This window comes from Giraffa tippelskirchi, chromosome 1, assembly GCF_054371585.1.
Source record: "Giraffa tippelskirchi isolate mGirTip1 chromosome 1, T2T-mGirTip1v1.2.pri, whole genome shotgun sequence".
Lineage (NCBI taxonomy): Eukaryota > Metazoa > Chordata > Mammalia > Artiodactyla > Giraffidae > Giraffa > Giraffa tippelskirchi.
Genome location: NC_137275.1, coordinates 136,747,243 through 136,766,720, shown reverse-complemented (window position 1 = coordinate 136,766,720; position 19,478 = coordinate 136,747,243). Strand labels below are relative to the sequence as shown.

Here is a 19,478-nt window from a genome sequence, read left to right as displayed (position 1 = left end):
TAACTGAATTACTTTGCTGTACACCTGCAACTAACACAACTTTGTAAATCAGCTATACTCCAATAAAAAGTAAAAAAAAAAATGAAAAAAGGACACTGCCTGGAGGAGAGAAACTTTTGTTTCTATTAATTGTTACAATTCTCTAACACAAAGTGACAGCTTTTTTTCTTTATGAAAGCAGCCACCAATATTATTATAACATCCCTTGAATATTAAGGGTCAGCTATGTTTATTTGTTGATTAATTGTGTAAATAAAATGTATGCAACAAGAGAAGTCATGACAGACAACTATTTTATGACTCTAATGAGTTGTGCATTCCAAGGCTCACTTTTGCTTCCTGATGTCATGGTACTAATCCCTCTTGAAAATATCTAGAGAAGAGAACAGAATTTAGGAAAGACAGAGAATCTTTTTCTTAGAGCAGCTGCCTTCCAGAAAGAAAGGATGCAAGAAACAATACACTGACCTAAAGTTTGGATTGAAATTCTTTGTTTGTGAATTGGTAATAGACTTTTTACTAGAAAACAGTGAAACTTTTTAAGAGGATTAGTAATTGGGAATCTTTAAGTCTCCAGAAGTGTAAGGGCTGACACTTGAGAGTGATGAATCCTGTAGAACTCACTGTGGGTTGTGATGCCAATTTCTTCAAGAGATACTGCAGCTGAGTAAGATAATTTTTTTTTTTAACCAAATAGCCCAGGGGGAAGATACATTTGAGATTCAGGGTGCATCTTTCACTGAAAAGTGCAAAACAAAATGAAGAAACAAGGCAAATTTGATTGTCAGCCATTTTTATGATTCTGCTAATCTTTGTAGCCAAGTTTCAACCGCAGAAATATGAGCAAAGCAGGCTCTGCATTTGGTTGGATTCAAAGCCGAAAGCTATTTGAGTGGATTCCAGAGCACATTAAAGATGGTTTTGGAAAGGTACTTCCAGTTTTTACAAGATCATTTTCTGTTTTCCTCCAATATTTCTAACACGCACAAAATATACTTTTGAAATCAGAAATCCTTTCCCTTTCTTGTCAAAACTGGATAAAAACAGTTCCAGAAACAGAAAGACATTTGGGCTTAGGTCCAGGATGCATCTGGTGTTGTGCCCGTTATGTAACCTCCTGCAACACTGCAACAAGGGTACAGGAGCAGCCACAGCTGGAAAATGAAACTGTTTAGACCAGCAGTTCTCTAATCGTGCATCAGTATCCCTGGAAATTAAGAAATGAAAGTCCTCTAGCCTCACCTCAGACCTTCAAAATCAGGAACTCCAGGGATGGGGGCCAGAAGTCACATCTGGTTTTTAAACCACCGTGTTAGATTAAGCTACAGTTGACAAATGTTGAATTCCATAGATTGTCTCCGCCCCTCCACATTTTCTTTTCAGAACATGAATGGTTTCTGTAACTCTTAACACCGTGAAAAGTAGTGAAAGTGTTAATCACTCAGTCGTGTCCAACTCTGCAACCCTGTGAACTGTAGCCCACCGGTCTCCTCTGTCCATGGAATTCTCCAGGCAAGAATACTGGAGTGGGTTGCCTGTCCCTTCTCCAGGGATCTTCCTGACCCAGGGAAGGAACCTGGGTCTCCTGCACTGCAGGCAGGTTCTTTACTGTCTGAGCCACCAAGGAAGCCCCCTTAACACCATGGCGGCTACTAAGTTTTAAAAACGTAACTTTTTCTTGTTTGTTTAAACAAATACTTTTCACACTCTTTTCTCATACATGGCCTGTATGCTGCTTAATACAAGAACTGGTGGGTAGTAATGACAGTAAATACTAGTTCTTCTTTTCTTGTCTCTCAGATATTGGCCTGCTATTCATTAACCAAAAGAGATGGAGATAAGATACTGGTACTGCTAAATGATCTAACGGTAATTTCAGTGAGTAAATGGATAATTATTCTTTATATAAGTTGTATTCTTCAATTTAATGTTTCAAATATGGCAATTCTAAGAGCAAAGCAAAGCAAATTAAACATAACATATTCTTTATCTTCCTGAACAAACCGATGTCTTTACATCAATAGAGTAATTTTAAAATTAGGATTAAACATACATCTCATTTTTTCTGAAATTTCTGTATTTTCCCCTTAAAAGCAAAAATTAAATACCTGTTGTCCTTATCATCCTTTCAGAAATTTCTAGCACCTCCATTTTCATGTTTGTGCAAGTATCCACATGAAAACTGGATGTCAGGACAGTGTTCCTCTTGGTCTCCATTATTGCAGGCCCTGCATCCTTTGACAACCCACATTTCAGATAAATGTCAGTGCTGCTGCTATGGCACATATCTATTCTAAGGAAAGACCTGCAGGAAATACCCACATTTTGCATATCAACAAATCTAAATTGTACTAGTGTTTACCTTAGCCTACCTAGCGATGGTCCTCAGTACTAGATCTAGGCAAAAGCATCTCATGCTCTTGTTAAAAAATTCAGAATCTGTTCAGCTCTTCAGATTATTGATTTAGTGTCTGAGCACTGAAATCGAGAGGAAGAATATATATCATCGATTAGCATGAAGGTGTGCTTTGTGATCTCAGTGAGGTAGTAGTGAGCAGTGGTGTGAAGCAAGATCTTCATTCCCTGCCCGGGAATTGGACCTGGGTAGCTTGGATGAGACCCAGAAATCCTCGTCACCAGACCAGCAAGGGCTAGAGGCTAGAAGCTATTTTCCCTGGAAATTGGCCCCCAGTGAAAAATGTGTTGAACATGGAGGCAGAAACTGTGAATGCAGGTACAACGTTTATTATTAGAGACGTAGCACAACAAGTGGGAGAGCATACGGAGAAACGGTTTGTTTAGTTAAGACAGAAGCAAGGCAGAGATGGACGCCCGGAGAGAAAGGGGGGTGCTTCTAGTGAGGAGGAGCGCAGTAAAGAGGTGGTTAAGTCATTTATACAGGGCAGTTCTTCCGGGTCTTTGTCTTCCTCCAGGCCAGTTATCTGGGTTCTTTTTCCACACCTGACATACCTTTGAACCCTCTGGGTGTGCACACACCCCTCAGCCAAGATGGATCTCGAGGTGAAGGCTTCTGGGAGAAGCAGGACTCATTATGGCCTTGTGTTATCCCTTGACTTTTGACCCACAAAGAGCCTTTCTATGCGTGTGTAGTGTCTCCCTTGTCCCCAAAAAACTGGGAGCAGAGATGCCTTAATCCTTTACTCTATCAGAGTTTTGCCCCTCTTTGTCCTACCCATGACTATTACCTTGACTATTGCCATGATTATTACCTTAAGGTGTTTACAAGAGACAAACACTGGCTGTTACCCTGTTTCTGCTGTTAGTTCCATTTCAGAGGGCAAATGGGAGGCTGATTGTAAATGCCTTAACTTGAGCCCGTCTGTCTTTTGTCTCAGGAAATGAGACTGTTAAGTTTTAAGTGTCCAGCCTGGAGCCCACTTCTTCGTGTCCCGTGAAATGCAAACAGGCGGCCAGTTGTAAATGTCTAACCTGGAGCCCATCCATCTCCTGTATCATTTGCGGGTCTTCAGGGGCCAGACACTGAGAAGAACAGTCCGGGGGTCTCCCTTGATTCTGTGCCTATTAACATTCATGTTGGTATAAGAGGACTTGTTGCTAAATGCAGAAACCCTCATTCCTGCCACCATTCAGATATCACCCTGGGTGGTGGTGGGTGGAAGAGTTAGGAGAATCTTGTGAACGGATGGCACTTTTCCAGGATCAGGCTCCTTTGAACTGGTTTTGAAACACCATGAATGAAGGTAGTGATGTCAGGAGCTCACTTCATGAGATTCTGAGCACAGTGAGCCTTCAGAATTCAGCGACCACATGTACCACCAATGAGGATGACAGCTGCCTCTTCTGCACTCTGGCCTTTTTTCATAGGAACCTCTGGGAATATCCAGAGACATGATCATTTGTGTGGACAGTGCTGTTCTCAGGATGGCTAAGGCTAGTGGTCAGGTTTTTCTGGCTGACTCTGGAAACGTGATATGGGTGATGGGGAGTGGACCAGGAAAAGGAGAGTCTGGGCTCTGAGTGGGGACTATCCTAACTTGGAACACATTTGAAGGACTTCTTCTATATCTCAGAAATAATGATGGGACAGCTTGAGGGTAAGGCTAAGTTCTTCACATTATTACAGCTATGTCTATTAAGGCAGAAGATACTTGGGCCTTGTATTTTATGAACCCTGGTATGCGTTTTTCTATCTATCTTAGGGGAAGTCATTGTACTGAAGGAGCATCACTCACCGATGTTGTTAGATGGATGTTGTTAGATGTTCACTCAGGACAACTGAAAACTGTTGGGTACTATATAAAACAGAGCAGTGTTATTTCACTGCAGGAACCTTTTTCATACCTGAACTCTTGAGGAGATGCGTGAGTGACTGATACTGCATCCCTGGCCCATTGGTGAATTCAGCCATTTAGAAGCCAGCAGTGTCCTGGCTATGGGTGGTCTGCAGGAATTCTTTATTCCAACCACAAAAATTCAATAATTATACTGTGTTCCTGAAGTATTTTGTTAACTTCAGTTCAGGTCAGTTCAGTCACTCAGTTGTGTCCTACTCTTTGCGACCCCATGGACTGCAGCACACCAGGCTTCCCTGTCTATCACCAACTCCTGGAGCTTACTCAAACTCATGTCCATTGAGTTGGTGATGCCACTGAACCATCTCATCCTCTGTTGTCCCCGTCTCCTTCTGCCTTCAGTCTTGCCTAGCATCAGGGTCTTTTCCAGTGAGTCAGATTTTCGCATCAGGTGGCCAAAGGATTGAAGTTTCAGCTTCAGCGTCAGTCCTTCCAATGAATATTCAGGACTGATTTCCTTTAGGATTGACTGGTTGGCTCTCCTTGCAGTCCAAAGGACTCTCAAGAGTCTTCTCCAAGACCACAGTTCAAAAGCATTAATTCTTCGGCACTCAGCTTTCTTTCCAACTCTCACATCCAACTTTCTTTCCAATTCTCACATCCATACATGACTACTGGAGAAACCATAGCTTTGATTAGACAGACCTTTGTTGGCAAAGTAATTATTTTTTTCAGTTGAGACAATTACCTGGGGGTGATGACAAATAACATACTTATAAAATATAGAGAAAAATCCTTGTGCTATAAGAGAGATCATGAGAAGGACAGAAAGTTTGCATCAGAATAGAAAGGACCCAAAGCTTTTGACTTTGGGGGAATGCAGCTTTTTGACACAAATAAGGGCTTCTTTCACGAGAGCCACCATTTTGCCCTGGTGGATTCATTAATATATTAGGTGGTGTGGATGGTGGGGTTGGGCATCCATAGATGAATCATTGAGCCATCATGGTTTCTCGGAGGTTTCCTGGAGGCCAAGAAGGGATTCTTGTCATGGAATGTGGGATTGCTTCCACTATTATGTACATCAGTGATTTTTATCTGGTAAAGAGAATGGGCTGATGGGGCCTCAAGGGCATTCTTTTACTTGCTGAAAATGAGTCATTGGCTTTCAAGTAGAGATAACTAAGCACCCAAAAAGGCTAAGTTGTAAATAATAAAATGTATCTAAAGTGTGTGGACAGGACTGAGTGACTTCACTTTCACTTTTCACTTTCGAACATTGGAGAAGGAAATGGCAACCCACTCCAGTGTTCTTGCTTGGAGAATCCCAGGGACGGGGGAGCCTGGTGGGCTGCCGTCTATGGGGTCGCACAGAGTCAGACACAACTGAAGCGACTTACCAGCAGCAAAGTGTGTGTACACCTATGAAACACTTAATAGTTTAAATTAGAGAAGAAAAGTAACAAGCGAGTTATGCCTTTTTTCCCCTCTCTTGAGGGTCTCTCAAACTTTTATCCTTCTTGCTTGAGAACTGTGAAAGTGATCAATCTTAGATGGGAAATGTTTTCTTAATACAACTAACTATGATATATGAGTATAATAAATTACTGGAGTTTATTAAATGCTAAGTGAATTCAGGTAGCTGTATGAAAAATCTATGTTAATATTAAATAAAAAATAATTTGAACATTTAGGTAAGTAGTGATTTCACTGAATGCCAATGATGTCTCTATAATGATAAGGATTAGGAGGGGCCCAGCTTTATGATAAACTTATTGTTTTAAAATTAACATTATTGCAGTATAATTAATATGCAATAAAATGCACCAACTTTAATAGTGTTCAGTTCAATGACCTTTTGCAAATGTACACAGCTGCATGTCCGCCATCTCAATAAAGACCTTCTTATTATTCCAAGAAGCTACCTCATGCCTCCATGTAGTCAGCTCTCCCTACTACCCCTGTCTCTACTGCTGCTGCTGCTGCTAAGTTGCTTCAGTCGTGTCCGACTCTGTGCGACCCCATAGACGGCAGCCCACCAGGCTCCCCCGTCCCTGGGATTCTCCAGGCAAGAACACTGGAGTGGGTTGCCATTTCCTTCTCCAATGCATGAAAGTGAAAAGTGAAAGTGAAGTCACTCCATCGTTTCCAACTCTTCACCACTCCATGGACTGCAGCCTCCCAGGCTTCTCTGTCCATGGGATTTTCCAGGCAAGAGTACTAGAGTGGGGTGCCACTGCCTTCTCCACCCCCTGTCTCTAGCCTCAGTCAACTACTGGTCTGCTTTCTGTTACTGTAGATTAGTTTTGCTTTTCTAGAATTTCATACAGGCTGAAACTTACACTCTCTTTTGTGTCTGGCTTCTTTCTTCAGCATAATAATATTGATGTTCATTTGTTGTTACACAGATCAGAACTTCATTCCTTTTCACCACTTGAGTATTATCTATTATGTGGTTATGCCATAGTTTGCTTCTATATTCTGTTAGGGATGGAATTCTGGGTTGTTTCCAGCTTTTGGCTATCATGGATAAAGCTTTCATGACCATTTCTGTGAGTCATTGTATGGATGTGTGTTTTTATTTCTTTTGAATAAATATATGGAGTGGAATTGCTGGCTAAACATTTCTGTTTAAAATTTCTTTATTTATTTTGCTTGCATCTTTTGTGATTTGGTCTATTTTAGCCTCCAATAAATACCTCCTTATTTGTAATGCAATCATTTGATCAAAGTTATTCTGATAGAAAAGAGCCACTGTTTAATTTTATTTTTAGTTGATGTTTAACTTGCTGGGCTCTGGAAGTACTCCAGATCCACTGCAGTTTCTTTTGTAGTGTTGCCTCTATTTCAGGAAACTGAAAGCATGTCTTAGTTTATAAGGGGAAAAGAAGAAATACTCTCTGTGGTAAAATTTAGAAAGACAAGAACTAGAGACAGAGGGACAGTTGAGTGTCAGAATCATCAGCAAATGAATTGGGTGGAAAGACTTGGTTGGCAAAAGGAGTAAGATGAGCACAGAGGCGGGAGCCTTAAGTCTCTTGAATAAATGCTGCTGCTAAGTCGCTTCAGTCGTGTCCGACTCTGTGCGACCCCATAGACGGCAGCCCACCAGGCTCCGCCGTCCCTGGGATTCTCCAGGCAAGAACACTGGAGTGGGTTGCCATTTCCTTCTCCAATCTTGAATAAATAGCAAAGTGTAAATGCTGAGCACAGAACAGACTTCACGGTCATTCATCTTCAAGATCTTTCCATCTTTCACATATGGAAAGTGACATAATACCAACATGTCACTTTACCCTGGGTTCTTTAGAAATTCTCCGAGATGATAACTTTTAGGTATATAATCCTTTCTCATGAAAAGAAAGCAGACATAGGGTCTTTCTTTCTTTCTTTATGGCTGTGCTGGGTCTTCATTGCTATGTGCAGGCTTTCTCTAGTTGCAGCAATCAGGCGGCTACTCTCTACTCGTGGTGCGCAGGCTTCTCACTGCGGTGTCTTCTCTTGTTGCAGAGCATAGGCTCTAGAGCCTGGGCTTCAGTAGTTGTGGTGCACAGGCTTAGTTGCTCCAGAGTGTATGGGATCTTCCCAGACCAGGGATTGAACCCATGTCCCCTACAACTGGCAGGCAGATTCTTTACCACTGGGCTGCCAGGGAAGTCCCAGTACATTTGTTTCTTAAAAGCACATTATGTTGGATGTTAGAGAATCCTGCCACATCAGAAAGATTGTTCTTTTTTCTACAAAACACACTTTTTTTCTTTCCTTCTCTTAAATCCAGATATAAGCTAGTTCATCTACTGCTGTATCTTGAAAGCATCTTTTAACATGGTTTTGTAATCAGCATTTGTTTGCCTAAAAGGCATATCAATTCAAGCAAAAACGTACATGGAAAAAATATAAGACTGTATCACTAAACTAAGGGTAGGAAGTATGGCCAGTTTTCATGGGCACTGGGCCAGGAGGTATAAAGCCAGTGGGAACTCAGGAGTTCTGTCTCTGACTCTGCCATTCCCTGAATCTTACTCTGTCTTTATGTCTCCTTCACTGTGTCTCTATTATAGTACAGTATGTTCTTTCAACTCTCATTCCCTGCACGTCTCCTTCATTCTCTCCTCTACTGGATGGTTTGATTTGCTGATCCCTAGCCTCTACTTCTTTTTTTTTTTTTTGATGTGGACCATTTTTAAAGTCTTTATTGAACTTATTACAATATTGCTCTGTTCTGGTTTTTTGGTAGTGAGGCATGTGGAATCTTAACTCCCTGGCCAGGGGTCGAACCCACACCCCCTGGACTGGAAGGCAATGTTTTAGCCACTGGGCCACTGGTAAACTCCCTCTACTCCTCATTAACGAGGCTTTCTTTGATGCCAGTTCTTATTTCAACTCTACATGGTCTTTCAGCTTTTCCTGATAATAATCTATGTGTCTAAGAGTTTAAATTCTGAAGAGAGAAAGAGAGAGAATCCCATTGGTAACAGATGCCAGTAAGTTAACAGGCATAGAGAAAGCTCTCCATCTTTTGTCCAATCCTATGGCTATGATAGCTCTTAGAGTTCTAAGCGGGTCACTTAGCACTTCCCGTTTAAATAGGGACCAGGAGTGGGGGAACTTAAAGAAACCTTGGGCATGGCTGGCATAACAGAATGATATGTCCAGTATGAATAAGCATCTACTTACTGAAAGTGGTAGAAAACCTGTCACAGTAGGCAGCAGTCATCTAATGTTTCCAGTAGACAGAAAAGCAGGCAGGCCAGTAGACCAGCAGTATCAAACTATGCAGTTAGTCATACTGAAAACTTTGTAGTTATTTTGAAAGAACATTCTTTCCTCAAGTCTAATTAAAATTGGCTAGATTGCCAATGGCCTGCTGACTGATTTGACTTAAAACAGCTACCACTAATGCATATTGGATAAAGCATAAAGCGTAAGCACAGAGGTGAGTCAATTTAAGGGATCGTGTCTCAGAATCTGCATAGTATTGAGGAAAATATCTGAGTTTGGCCATGTCTGCTACATTTTAGGATCCAGGCCATGAACCTGGAGCCTATATTTTGACTAGTCTAATGTGTCATAATACTTGAATTTAATGGAAGCCAGCTATCAGCTTTGGGTTACTTTGTCTTTAACTCATCAGGGTGTAAATGGGCTTCAAGGTAATTTTTAATCTATATGTAAATTAGCTGTTTCTATAACAGCTGTCGTATGAATTTGAGCATTTGCAGACAAGAAGAATTGGATGCAAGCAATATTTTGAAAATAATGTCAAGAAATAGGCTGTACAAATGATACATGGCATTCAGTGAATTTGAATATAGGTTATATTAAGACACTTTCAGTGAAATTATTGTCATTGAAAATTTTCTGGGGCTGATAATGCGTGAAGTAATGTGTAGAACAGAAGGTGAAAATAAGATTTTATTGGAGGTTGTCAAATGATGCTAAAGGTCACACAGTAAAGAGCTTCCACTGGCAGATTTTATATAAAATTTGATTGTATTTTACTGAATTCACTTTTTACTTAAATAGTAAAGTGGCTTAAATTTAAGGTGATTAATACTCTTTGGTCTTTTGATATGAAAATGACATGCTTTATCTATTATTTAAAGCTAAGTTTATTAGTCAATAAGCTTGTCTTGTATTTGTCTCTGTAGGCAGATGAAAAAATCATGAAATCTCTATTTTTTTCTTGATTTTGATCATTGTGGAAGCTGCATTAGTATTTGACCTCCTAAATCTTCTAATCAATTATTTCTTTTTTAAGGAACAGTGTAGCACAGGGAAATGTTCTGAAGGATGTTAATGAAAGTTATTATTTAGTCGTTAAGTCATGTCTTTGCAACCCCCTGGACCATAGCCAACCAGGCTCCTCTCTCCATTGGATTTCCCAGGCAAGAATACTGGAATGGGTTGCCATTTCCTTCTACAGGGGGTCATCCTGACCCAGGGATCGAACCCAGGTCTCCTGCATTGCAGGCAGATGCTTTACCTCTGAGCCACTGATAATAAAAGTTACAGATGTTCAAAACACATTCTAAAGTTCAATGAGTATTAGTCTCCAAAAGCACGAGGAACACAATGGAAGGCATGAAAAGTACAGAATGACTTATTATAACTACCATTTTCCCTTCTCTAACAATTTAGTTAAGTAGAAGGTGGAATATTGTCAGAGGTGCTGTCTATACCAAAGTTGACTAGTAACTTCAGACCACACAACTTGAGCTTTTTTAGTTGCAACTGGTTTTAATTCAGTATGCTTTGAATTCATTTCCAAAGGGGGATAAATACATTTGTTAATAACTAGACCATTCATGTATAAATAAACTAGACCATTCATTTGACCTAAATCAAATCCTTTATGATTATACAGTGGAAGTGAGAAATAGATTTAAGGGACTAGATCTGATAGACAGAGTGCCTGATGAACTATGGACAGAGGTTCATGACATTGTACAGAAGACAGGGATCAAGACCATCCCCAAGAAAAAGAAATTCAAAAAAGAAAAATAGTTGTCTGAGGAGACCCTACAAATAGCTGTGTAAAGAAGAGAAGTGAAAAGCAAAGGAGAAAAGGAAGATATATCCATCTGAATGCAGAGTGCCAAAGAATAGCAAGGAGAGATAAGAAAGCCTTCCTCAATGATCAGTGGAGACAAATAGAGGAAAACAATAGAATGGGAAAGACTAGAGATCTCTTCAAGAAAATGAGAGATACCAAGGGAACATTTCATGCAAAATGGGCTCAATAAAAGACAGAAATGGTATGGATCTAACAGAAGCAGAAGATAGTAAGAAGAGGTGGCAAGAATACACAGAACTGTACAAAAAAGATCTTCACAACCCAGATAATCACGATGGTGTGATCACTCACCTAGAGCCAGACATCCTGGAATTCAAAGTCAAGTGGGCTTTAGGAAGCATCACTATGAACAAAGCTAGTGGAGGTGATGGAATTCCAGTTGAGCTATTTCAAATCCTAAAAGATGATGCAGTGAAAGTGCTGCACTCAATATGCCAGCAACTTTGGAAAACTCAGCAGTGGCCACAGGACTGGAAAAGGTCCATTTTCATTCCAATCCCAAAGAAAGGCAATGCCAAAGAATGCTCAAACTACCGCACAATTGCATTCATCTTACACACTAGTAAAGTAATGGTCAACATTTTCCAAGCCAGGCTTCAGCAATACGTGAACCATGAACTTCCAGATGTTGAAGCTGGATTTAGAAAAGGCAGAGGAGCCAGAGATCAAATTGCCAATGATCCGCTGGATCATTGAAAAAGCAAGAGTTCCAGAAAAACATCTATTTCTGCTTTATTGACTATGCCAAAGCCTTTGACTGTGTGGATCACAATAAACTGTGGAAAATTCTGAAACAGATGGGAATACCAGACCACCTGACCTGCCTCTTGAGAAATCTGTGTGCATGTCAGGAAGCAACAGTTAGAACTGGATATGGAACAACAGACTGGTTACAAATCAGGAAAGGAGTACATCAAGGCTGTATATTGTCACCCTGCTTATTTAATTTCTATGCAGAGTACATCATGAGAAACGCTGGGCTGTAAGAAGCACAAGCTGGAATCAAGATTGGTGGGAGAAATACCAATAACCTCAGATATGCAGATGACAGCACCCTTATGGCAGAAAGTGAAGAAGAACTAAAAAGCCTCTTGATGAAAGTGAAAGAGGAGAGTGAAAAAGTTGGCTTAAAACTCAACATTCAGAAAGCTGAGATCACGGCATCCAGTCCCATCACTTCATGGCAAATACGTGGGGAAACAGTGGCAACAGTGTCAGACTTTATTTTTTTGGGCTCCAAAATCACTGCAGATGGTGACTGCAGCCATGAAATAAAAAGATGCTTAATCCTTGGAAGGAAAGTTATGACCAACCTAGGCAGCATATTTAGAAGCAGAGACATTACTTTGCCAACAAAGGTCTGTCTAGTGAAGGCTATGGTTTTTCCAGTAGTCATGTATGGATGTGAGAGTTGGATGGTGAAGAAAGCTGAGTGTGGAAGAATTGATGCTTTTCAACTGTGGTGTTGGAGAAGACTCTTGAGAGTCCCTTGGACTTCAAGGAGATCCAACCAGTCCATCCTAAAGGAGATTGGTTGTGGGTGTTCATTGGAAGGACTGATGTTGAAGCTGAAACTCCAATCCTTTGGCCACCTGATGCAAAGATCTGACTCATTTGCAAAGACCGTGATGCTGGGAAAGATTGAGGGCAGGAGGAGAAGGGGACAACAGAGGATGAGATGGTTGGATGGCATCACCGACTCAATGGACATGAGTTTGGGTAAACTTTGGGGGTTGGTGATGGACATGAATGCCTGGCATGCTGCAGTCCTTGGGGTTGCAAAGAGTTGGACACTACTGAGCAACTAAACTGAACTGAACTGAATGATTGGAATTATTGTTGTCAGGATTGATCTAGGTCCAAAATACAAATCACTGTCATTAAGGTCAGTATTAAATACCCTTAGGATTAAAGAATTCCTGTACCTATCAAGTTACTGATTTGATTGTCCAGAGATGTTAAACACCCTTGTTCTTAAAATATCAAGTCAGACTCCCACCGCCGCGGCTGCTGCGCTGACGGCGGTTGCCGGAGCTTCAGGCTGTCTTAAAGAACAAATTGTTTCCTGGATTCTGTCTTAGAGCTGGCGGGAACCTGGAGCCCATCCCAAGAGCGTGTACCAGAGCTTTGCCAGCAGTAGCTTTCCTAATGTCCTGAGCTGCATCCTTCAAGAGTTGAAGGCAGAGGAGTTACTGATTTATTCTTGAGAATCCTCTGCTCTCATCTGTCCTCATGGATGAACTTCAGGATGTTCAACTCACAGAGATTAAACCACTTCTAAATGATAAGAATGGTACACGAAACTTCCAGGACTTTGACTGTCGGGAACATGATATAGAGACAACTCACGGAATGGTCCACGTCACTATCAGAGGCCTGCCGAAGGGAAACAGACCAGTCATTCTGACATACCATGACATTGGCCTCAATCATAAATCCTGTTTCAATGCGTTCTTTAACTTTGAGGACATGCAGGAGATTACCCAGCACTTTGCTGTCTGTCATGTGGATGCCCCAGGCCAGCAGGAAGGTACACCCTCCTTCCCAACTGGGTACCAGTACCCCACCATGGATGAGCTGGCCGAAATGCTGCCTCCTGTTCTCACCCACTTAAATCTGAAAAGCATCATTGGGATTGGAGTTGGAGCTGGAGCTTACATCCTCAGCAGATTTGCACTCAGTCACCCAGAGCTTGTGGAAGGTCTTGTGCTCATTAACGTTGACCCTTGTGCTAAAGGCTGGATTGACTGGGCAGCTTCCAAACTCTCAGGCTTGACAACCAACGTTGTGGACATTATTTTGGCTCATCACTTTGGGCAGGAAGAGTTGCAGGCCAACCTGGACCTGATTCAGACCTACAGACTGCATATTGCCCAAAATATCAACCAGGAAAACCTACAGCTCTTCCTGGGTTCCTATAACGGACGCAAAGACCTGGAGATTGAAAGACCCATTCTGGGACAAAATGATAACAAATCAAAGACGTTAAAGTGCTCTACTTTATTGGTGGTAGGTGACAGTTCTCCCGCAGTTGAGGCTGTGGTTGAATGCAATTCTCGCCTGAATCCTGTAAATACAACTTTGCTAAAGATGGCAGACTGTGGTGGACTACCCCAAGTAGTTCAGCCTGGGAAGCTCACCGAGGCCTTCAAGTACTTTTTGCAGGGAATGGGCTACATCCCATCTGCCAGCATGACCAGGCTCGCCCGATCCCGAACCCACTCCACCTCAAGTAGCATCGGCTCTGGAGAAAGTGCCTTCAGCCGATCTGTTGCCAGCAATCAGTCAGATGGAACTCAAGAATCCTCTGAGTCCCCTGATGTTCTGGACAGACACCAGACCACGGAGGTGTCCTGCTAAGCAAATGCTCCTGCCCAGGACCATGCAAGTCCATCCTCCTTCAAACAGCCACTCCATAATATAACACTTCATCCAGCAACCTGGCATCTATCTTTAACTCCTGCATGGCCACTGACTCTCTCTTTCTGGTATCCTGGATTTATCATCCTCTCTGCCTGCCCATCCTCCTTTTTGTATGTACCAAGAACCACTTCCATGTCATTTCTGTAACATTCCATCCTCTTTAGCTGATCAGATCTCCATATCTTCTCTTACCAGCTTTTCCCTGTGCTTTCCCAACTATGTATCTAAGATTCTTTGATCCTGATGAATGTGTGTGAGCACGCGTGTCTGTGTTTGTGTGTGCATAGTTTTGTGATTTTAGACATGCTTTCTTGTAGAGCTTCTGCAGACAAAAACAAAAAAAAGGGACTCTCTTTTTTTGCATTTTCAGTGGTGTTTTTAGGAGAACTATGCAGAACAGTTTTCTAGATTGGGTAGGCCATTACATTCTCTTTCTCCTCCTTATTGATGGTCAAGATTTGAGAAGTGACTTCAGGAGAGAGCAGATCTGAGGAAGGTGGAAGATCATAATTCCTGTTTGGATTGTTGATTATGACCAACAGAAGGGAGCCTGTTACATAGAGAAGCAGGCCAGGTGGCCAGCCACCTTCTCCTGTCCAATTGAATTCATGTATCCTGTAAATGAAAGGAAGGGATATGTTCTCTTAGAAGCCCATGAACGATGACATTCTGATGCAATGTGGCATTTTTTTTGAAGGAATGAGTGTGGCTTAATTATTAAGCTCTCTTAGTGCAGGAAGGTGGAAAACGAAATTGCAGGCCTTTGCTCTGTCAGAGCAAAATTGACCTCTCAGCAGTGTCTGATGCCACACACCAGACATCGGAAGGAGGCGCCTCCCAGGGGAAGCACTCGCCATCTCTCCATCCCCCCAGAAGGAGAAGTATGGCCTGAAAATTATATAGATGTTGAGGAAATGGCTGGAGAGAGAGGAACAGACATTAACACAATATGATGCTTTATAAGTATAACCTTGATTTCAGACGACTTAATGGAGCCTAAATGAAAGATAGAGCCCATTTCTCAGAAAGTTAATCCTGTGAACTCCCTCTTGTAAGAGGGAAGGGGCCATAAGGGCACCCTGTCCAGGTAGAATTGTGTTTGGTCCGCTGCTATGTGAGGGGGTCACAGCCACCCAGAGAGTGTCTCCAAGAGGAGTGTGAAAACAATTGCCGCCCAGTAAGGGTCCCGCTTTGACAGCACAGAGATGTCAGCTCAGGGTTACACAATTTCAGTCCTAGGAAGGGGCTTTTCAGATGTAGCATTTGCTTTCTGCTCAGATAGGGAATGCATCACTCTGCCGGATTACGACTTTTTACAGATGACGAAATAAAGCTGTAAATGTCTCATTGTTAAAAAAAAAAAAAAATCAAGTCAAAGGATTTTAAAGATTCTTACTTTATTTGTATTTGTATAACCCCCCGGTGTTTAACTACCATGCTGGATGATTCTCACTGTGAAGCGACTCTCATGAAATTGTATTCTTGCTGGGAAATGATTTTATTGCATAAGAAAATGAATGTGCAGAGACCAGTGAGCTGTGTCCACTGATGGACTATAATTTGTAGACTGTGGTGTCAAAGCAGATTTGAGATTTGTGACAACAGTTGGGGATTGCACTGCTCTACACTTCTGTGGGAGCAGTGAACCATGCAATCTCATTCCATGTTTTGCACACATAAGTTTAGTTTATGTAGTCATATATGGAGAGCTTTCATGAGCACAGGAGATATTAACAAGGATTAATGTGTTGGCTCTGCATGTTTCATTACAGTCCTGTTGACACTGAAATGTTTTTTTTCCATTGTCCAGAAGGAGCAATTGTATCCCATTCCATCAAAGGACTGAGAAAGGGGATCTTCACCACTGCCCCAAACTGTTTACTACTGGGCACAAAACAGTAGCTATTATTATTACTGAACCTACTGTCAATGTTTTTTGATGACTTTGCCTTAAAAATAGGATGTGTTTTCTGTTGACTTGTGCCCTATGAAGTTCTCTGTCTTTCACAGTTTGAAACAGTTGTGTGTAAACCAAATTGATTTGGTTACCTTTTGAGGAAAGAGGCATTGCTGCATAGGGTGGGTTTTTTTGTGTGTGTGTGTGTGCTTATAGTTTGGAAGAAAGCCTGCTGGTTTTGGAAGCCACATTCTTTCAAGAACCTTTGTGAGCCCAGGTCACCCAGGAAACAGTAATGCTGTTGGAAGGCAGAATTTTGCCCCTGTCCTCCTGTGACCCCTGCCCTCTGATGGCCTGCTCTGGGTTATGTTGCATTCAATGGCAAAAGGGGCTTTGCTGATGTAGTTCAAGTTAAGATCTTAAGATAGGAAGGTTATCCTCAATTATCCAGGCAGATTCAATCTAATCCAACAAGGCTTGACAAGTAGAAAACTTCCTGGAAAACTTGCTGGAGTCAGAGAGAGAGATGGCATAAGAAGAAATCTGACCCATTTAAAACATCATGAGGACTACTGCTGTTGCTGGAGGAGACCACATGGAGAGCTAGAGAAAGAATATGGGCAGCTATTAGGGGCAGAAGCTATCCCCCTTCCTTGTGTCCCCAGGATTACAGCAGCAAAGAAATGGGAACCTCAGTCCTGCAACTGCAAGAAACTGAATTTGGCCAACAATGTGAGTGTGCTTGGGAGCAGATTCTTCCCCAGCACCTTGACTAAGGAGCAGCTCTACCAACACACTGATTTTGGTACTGTGAGACCCTCAGGAGAGGATCAAGCCCAGTCCACCTAGACCTTTGACCTTTAGAAGCTGTAAAATAATATATTTTCATTGTTTTAAGCCATTAAGTTTGTGATTAAATTGTTATTGCCTCAACGGGAAACTAATACAATGTCCATCCCTGAGAGATCCCCAGATATAGGTCTGGTATTTCTGTTTCAGGGAAAAGCGAATTCTGACTCCATGTTGAAACTGTTTCTTTGACTTGCTTTCTGTTACTTTTGTTATTATAGTCATGCATAATGGTCTGCTTCAGAGAATCCTGCCCCTCTGCCTGACTGTTAAAGTAAAGTGCCTTTGTTCAGGACCCTGTCTACCTGTGGAGGGCAGGAAGGAAGAACTTAACACATCCTCTGCCCATAGCTTGTGGTTCTAGGAGATATTTGCAAGATTAATGGCCTTTTTATAATACTTTGTTTCCTCACCCCCTCCATCTCTGTTCTATAAAAGAACCTGGCATCCAGACCTTGATAAGTTGGTTATTTTGAGACATTAGTCTGCCATCTTTTCTGTTAACTGGGTTCTGAATAAAGTTGTATTCCTTTCTTCCAACATCTCATCTCTCAGATTTATTGGCCTGTAGTGATGCAAGCATAGTGAGGTTGGACTCGATAACATTTCCACTGATCAGATTTCACCTATTAATACTTCTCTGGTGATGTATTCCTTGCATTTAAATTCAATTCTTGTAACTCCTGGTCCATCCTGTGATTTGGTATAACATCTGTTAGTATCCTGTAACTTCTAGGATACATACAAGATTCCTGTAACACCTGTAATAGCCTATAACTTCTTTGATATACACAAAGTGAGTCTACACAGGTAGAAAGTGTGGTTGGGGAAACCACTTATCTAATCCAAGTAACTGTATCTCTAGAAAATGATGAAATTATATCAAAGTCTATTTTTAAAACATGCTAAGTATCTCTCTCCTACCTTCATACTTTCTGTTGACAGCCTCCTTCCCTCTGAGCAATTGATTTTTAGTGGTATGCAATTTAGATTTAGAAAACTGAAATTTGTCATATGAGACCATAATGTTAGGCTACTTCAAGGTTGTCATTAACAAACTCAAACACTACTTACTCGACAGAGAATTGCCTCTCCTTGGTCCACTCTAGCTCAGAGAGCAAATTAACTCATTTGTTTTCTCAGAAATTTGCTTCTGGAGTTAGATGGGAAGAATGTGAGTTTACGGCTGAGTTAACTACAGCTATGAGAGCCCTTTCCATTAATTGCTGGCTCTTGCAGGAAGTGTGTTATAGCCATTACTTCATTTCCTTTGCCAATTTTTGAAAATACCCAGAGGTTTAATAAGTGAAATGTGCCTTTGCATTCTGAAATAAATAAGCAGGACGGCCAATTAAGGATACATGCATATGGATCAAATTTTTCTTCAACGTTTGTGCTTGCGGGAAGAAAAATGATGTAGAGGGCATTAGTAAAATTTCCCACAAAATGGGTAGGGTTGGGAGGTTCACTGGATTAAGACTGGCTACTCATTTCCCACTCCAATATTCTTGCCTGGAGAATCCCATGGACAAAGGAGCCTGGTGGGCTACAGTCCATGGGGTCACAAAGAGTCGGACATGACTGAGCAACTAACACACACACACACACACACTCTCATTTCCTTAGCTTTGAAGTCACAGAGCTGGGCTTGAATCCCAGTTCCATCATTTACTGACTTTGTGAGGTTGAGTGACTTATTTAGCTTCTTTGATCTTCAGTTTTCTCATCTTTGCCATGGAGATACTGTCACATACCTTGAATCTTTAAAAGTACTTGGCACAGTTCTCCCAAATGACCCTCAATAGTGGTGCTTTCAATCAAGACAATTCGAAGTTCTTTGCTAGTTCTCTACACACAGCACATTCTATGTAAAATTTTAAGCAGATAGAAATCTCAGCTCGTTTCTCCTCCTAAGCATGGTTAAAAGTTTTCTATACCTCTCAAACGGAGAAGGCAATGGCACCCCACTCTAGTACTCTTGCCTGGAAAATCCCATGGACGGAGGAGCCTGGTAGGCTACAGTCCATGGGGTCGCTAAGAGTCGGACACGACTGAAGCGACTTAGCATAGCATAGCATAGCATACCTCTCAAAAAGAAAAAAGATGACAAAATAAAACAGACAAGAGAGAAGGGATGCACAGAAGTAAAGGAGCATGACAAGAACAGGTTGTACATGGAAACTATCCTGTATAAGCTCTGGGAACTTATATCACTGACGTTTAAATATTATTGACATTTAAATATCACTGTCGTTTGTCCCCTAGAGCCAAATTATTTTGAAAAGTCTTTAAATATATTTTTTAAATGTTTTTTTTTCCAGGCACTGTCTATGACATGTTAACATCGTATCTTTCAAGTCAAATGTCAGTCTTGAATCTGAAGTTATTTCTTGTGCATCTGAGAATAGAAATTGAACTTCTAATGTGCTGTGTTTATGGTGGTAGTAGGGCATGTCAA

The 19,478-nt window shown here is 41.4% G+C and overlaps 1 protein-coding gene and 1 pseudogene across 7 annotated transcripts in view; both read left to right on the top strand.

Annotated features, from left to right (window-relative positions):
• LOC145509321 (uncharacterized) overlaps positions 1-19,478 on the top strand; it is a 403,057-nt gene that overhangs the window by 60,404 nt on the left and 323,175 nt on the right. Inside the window, exon 4 of one of the 6 annotated variants that reach the window (XR_014056008.1) lies at positions 1,801-1,869. The exons of the other annotated variants lie outside the window; for them this stretch is intronic. The gene's annotated coding sequence lies outside the window, so the exon portion shown is untranslated. The remainder of the gene's footprint in view (positions 1-1,800; positions 1,870-19,478) is intronic. 6 annotated transcript variants of the gene reach the window in all.
• LOC145538030 (protein NDRG3 pseudogene) lies at positions 12,842-14,290 on the top strand (annotated as a pseudogene). Its single transcript, XR_014076591.1, has 2 exons — positions 12,842-12,891; positions 13,036-14,290. The product of XR_014076591.1 is annotated as a protein NDRG3 pseudogene (transcript).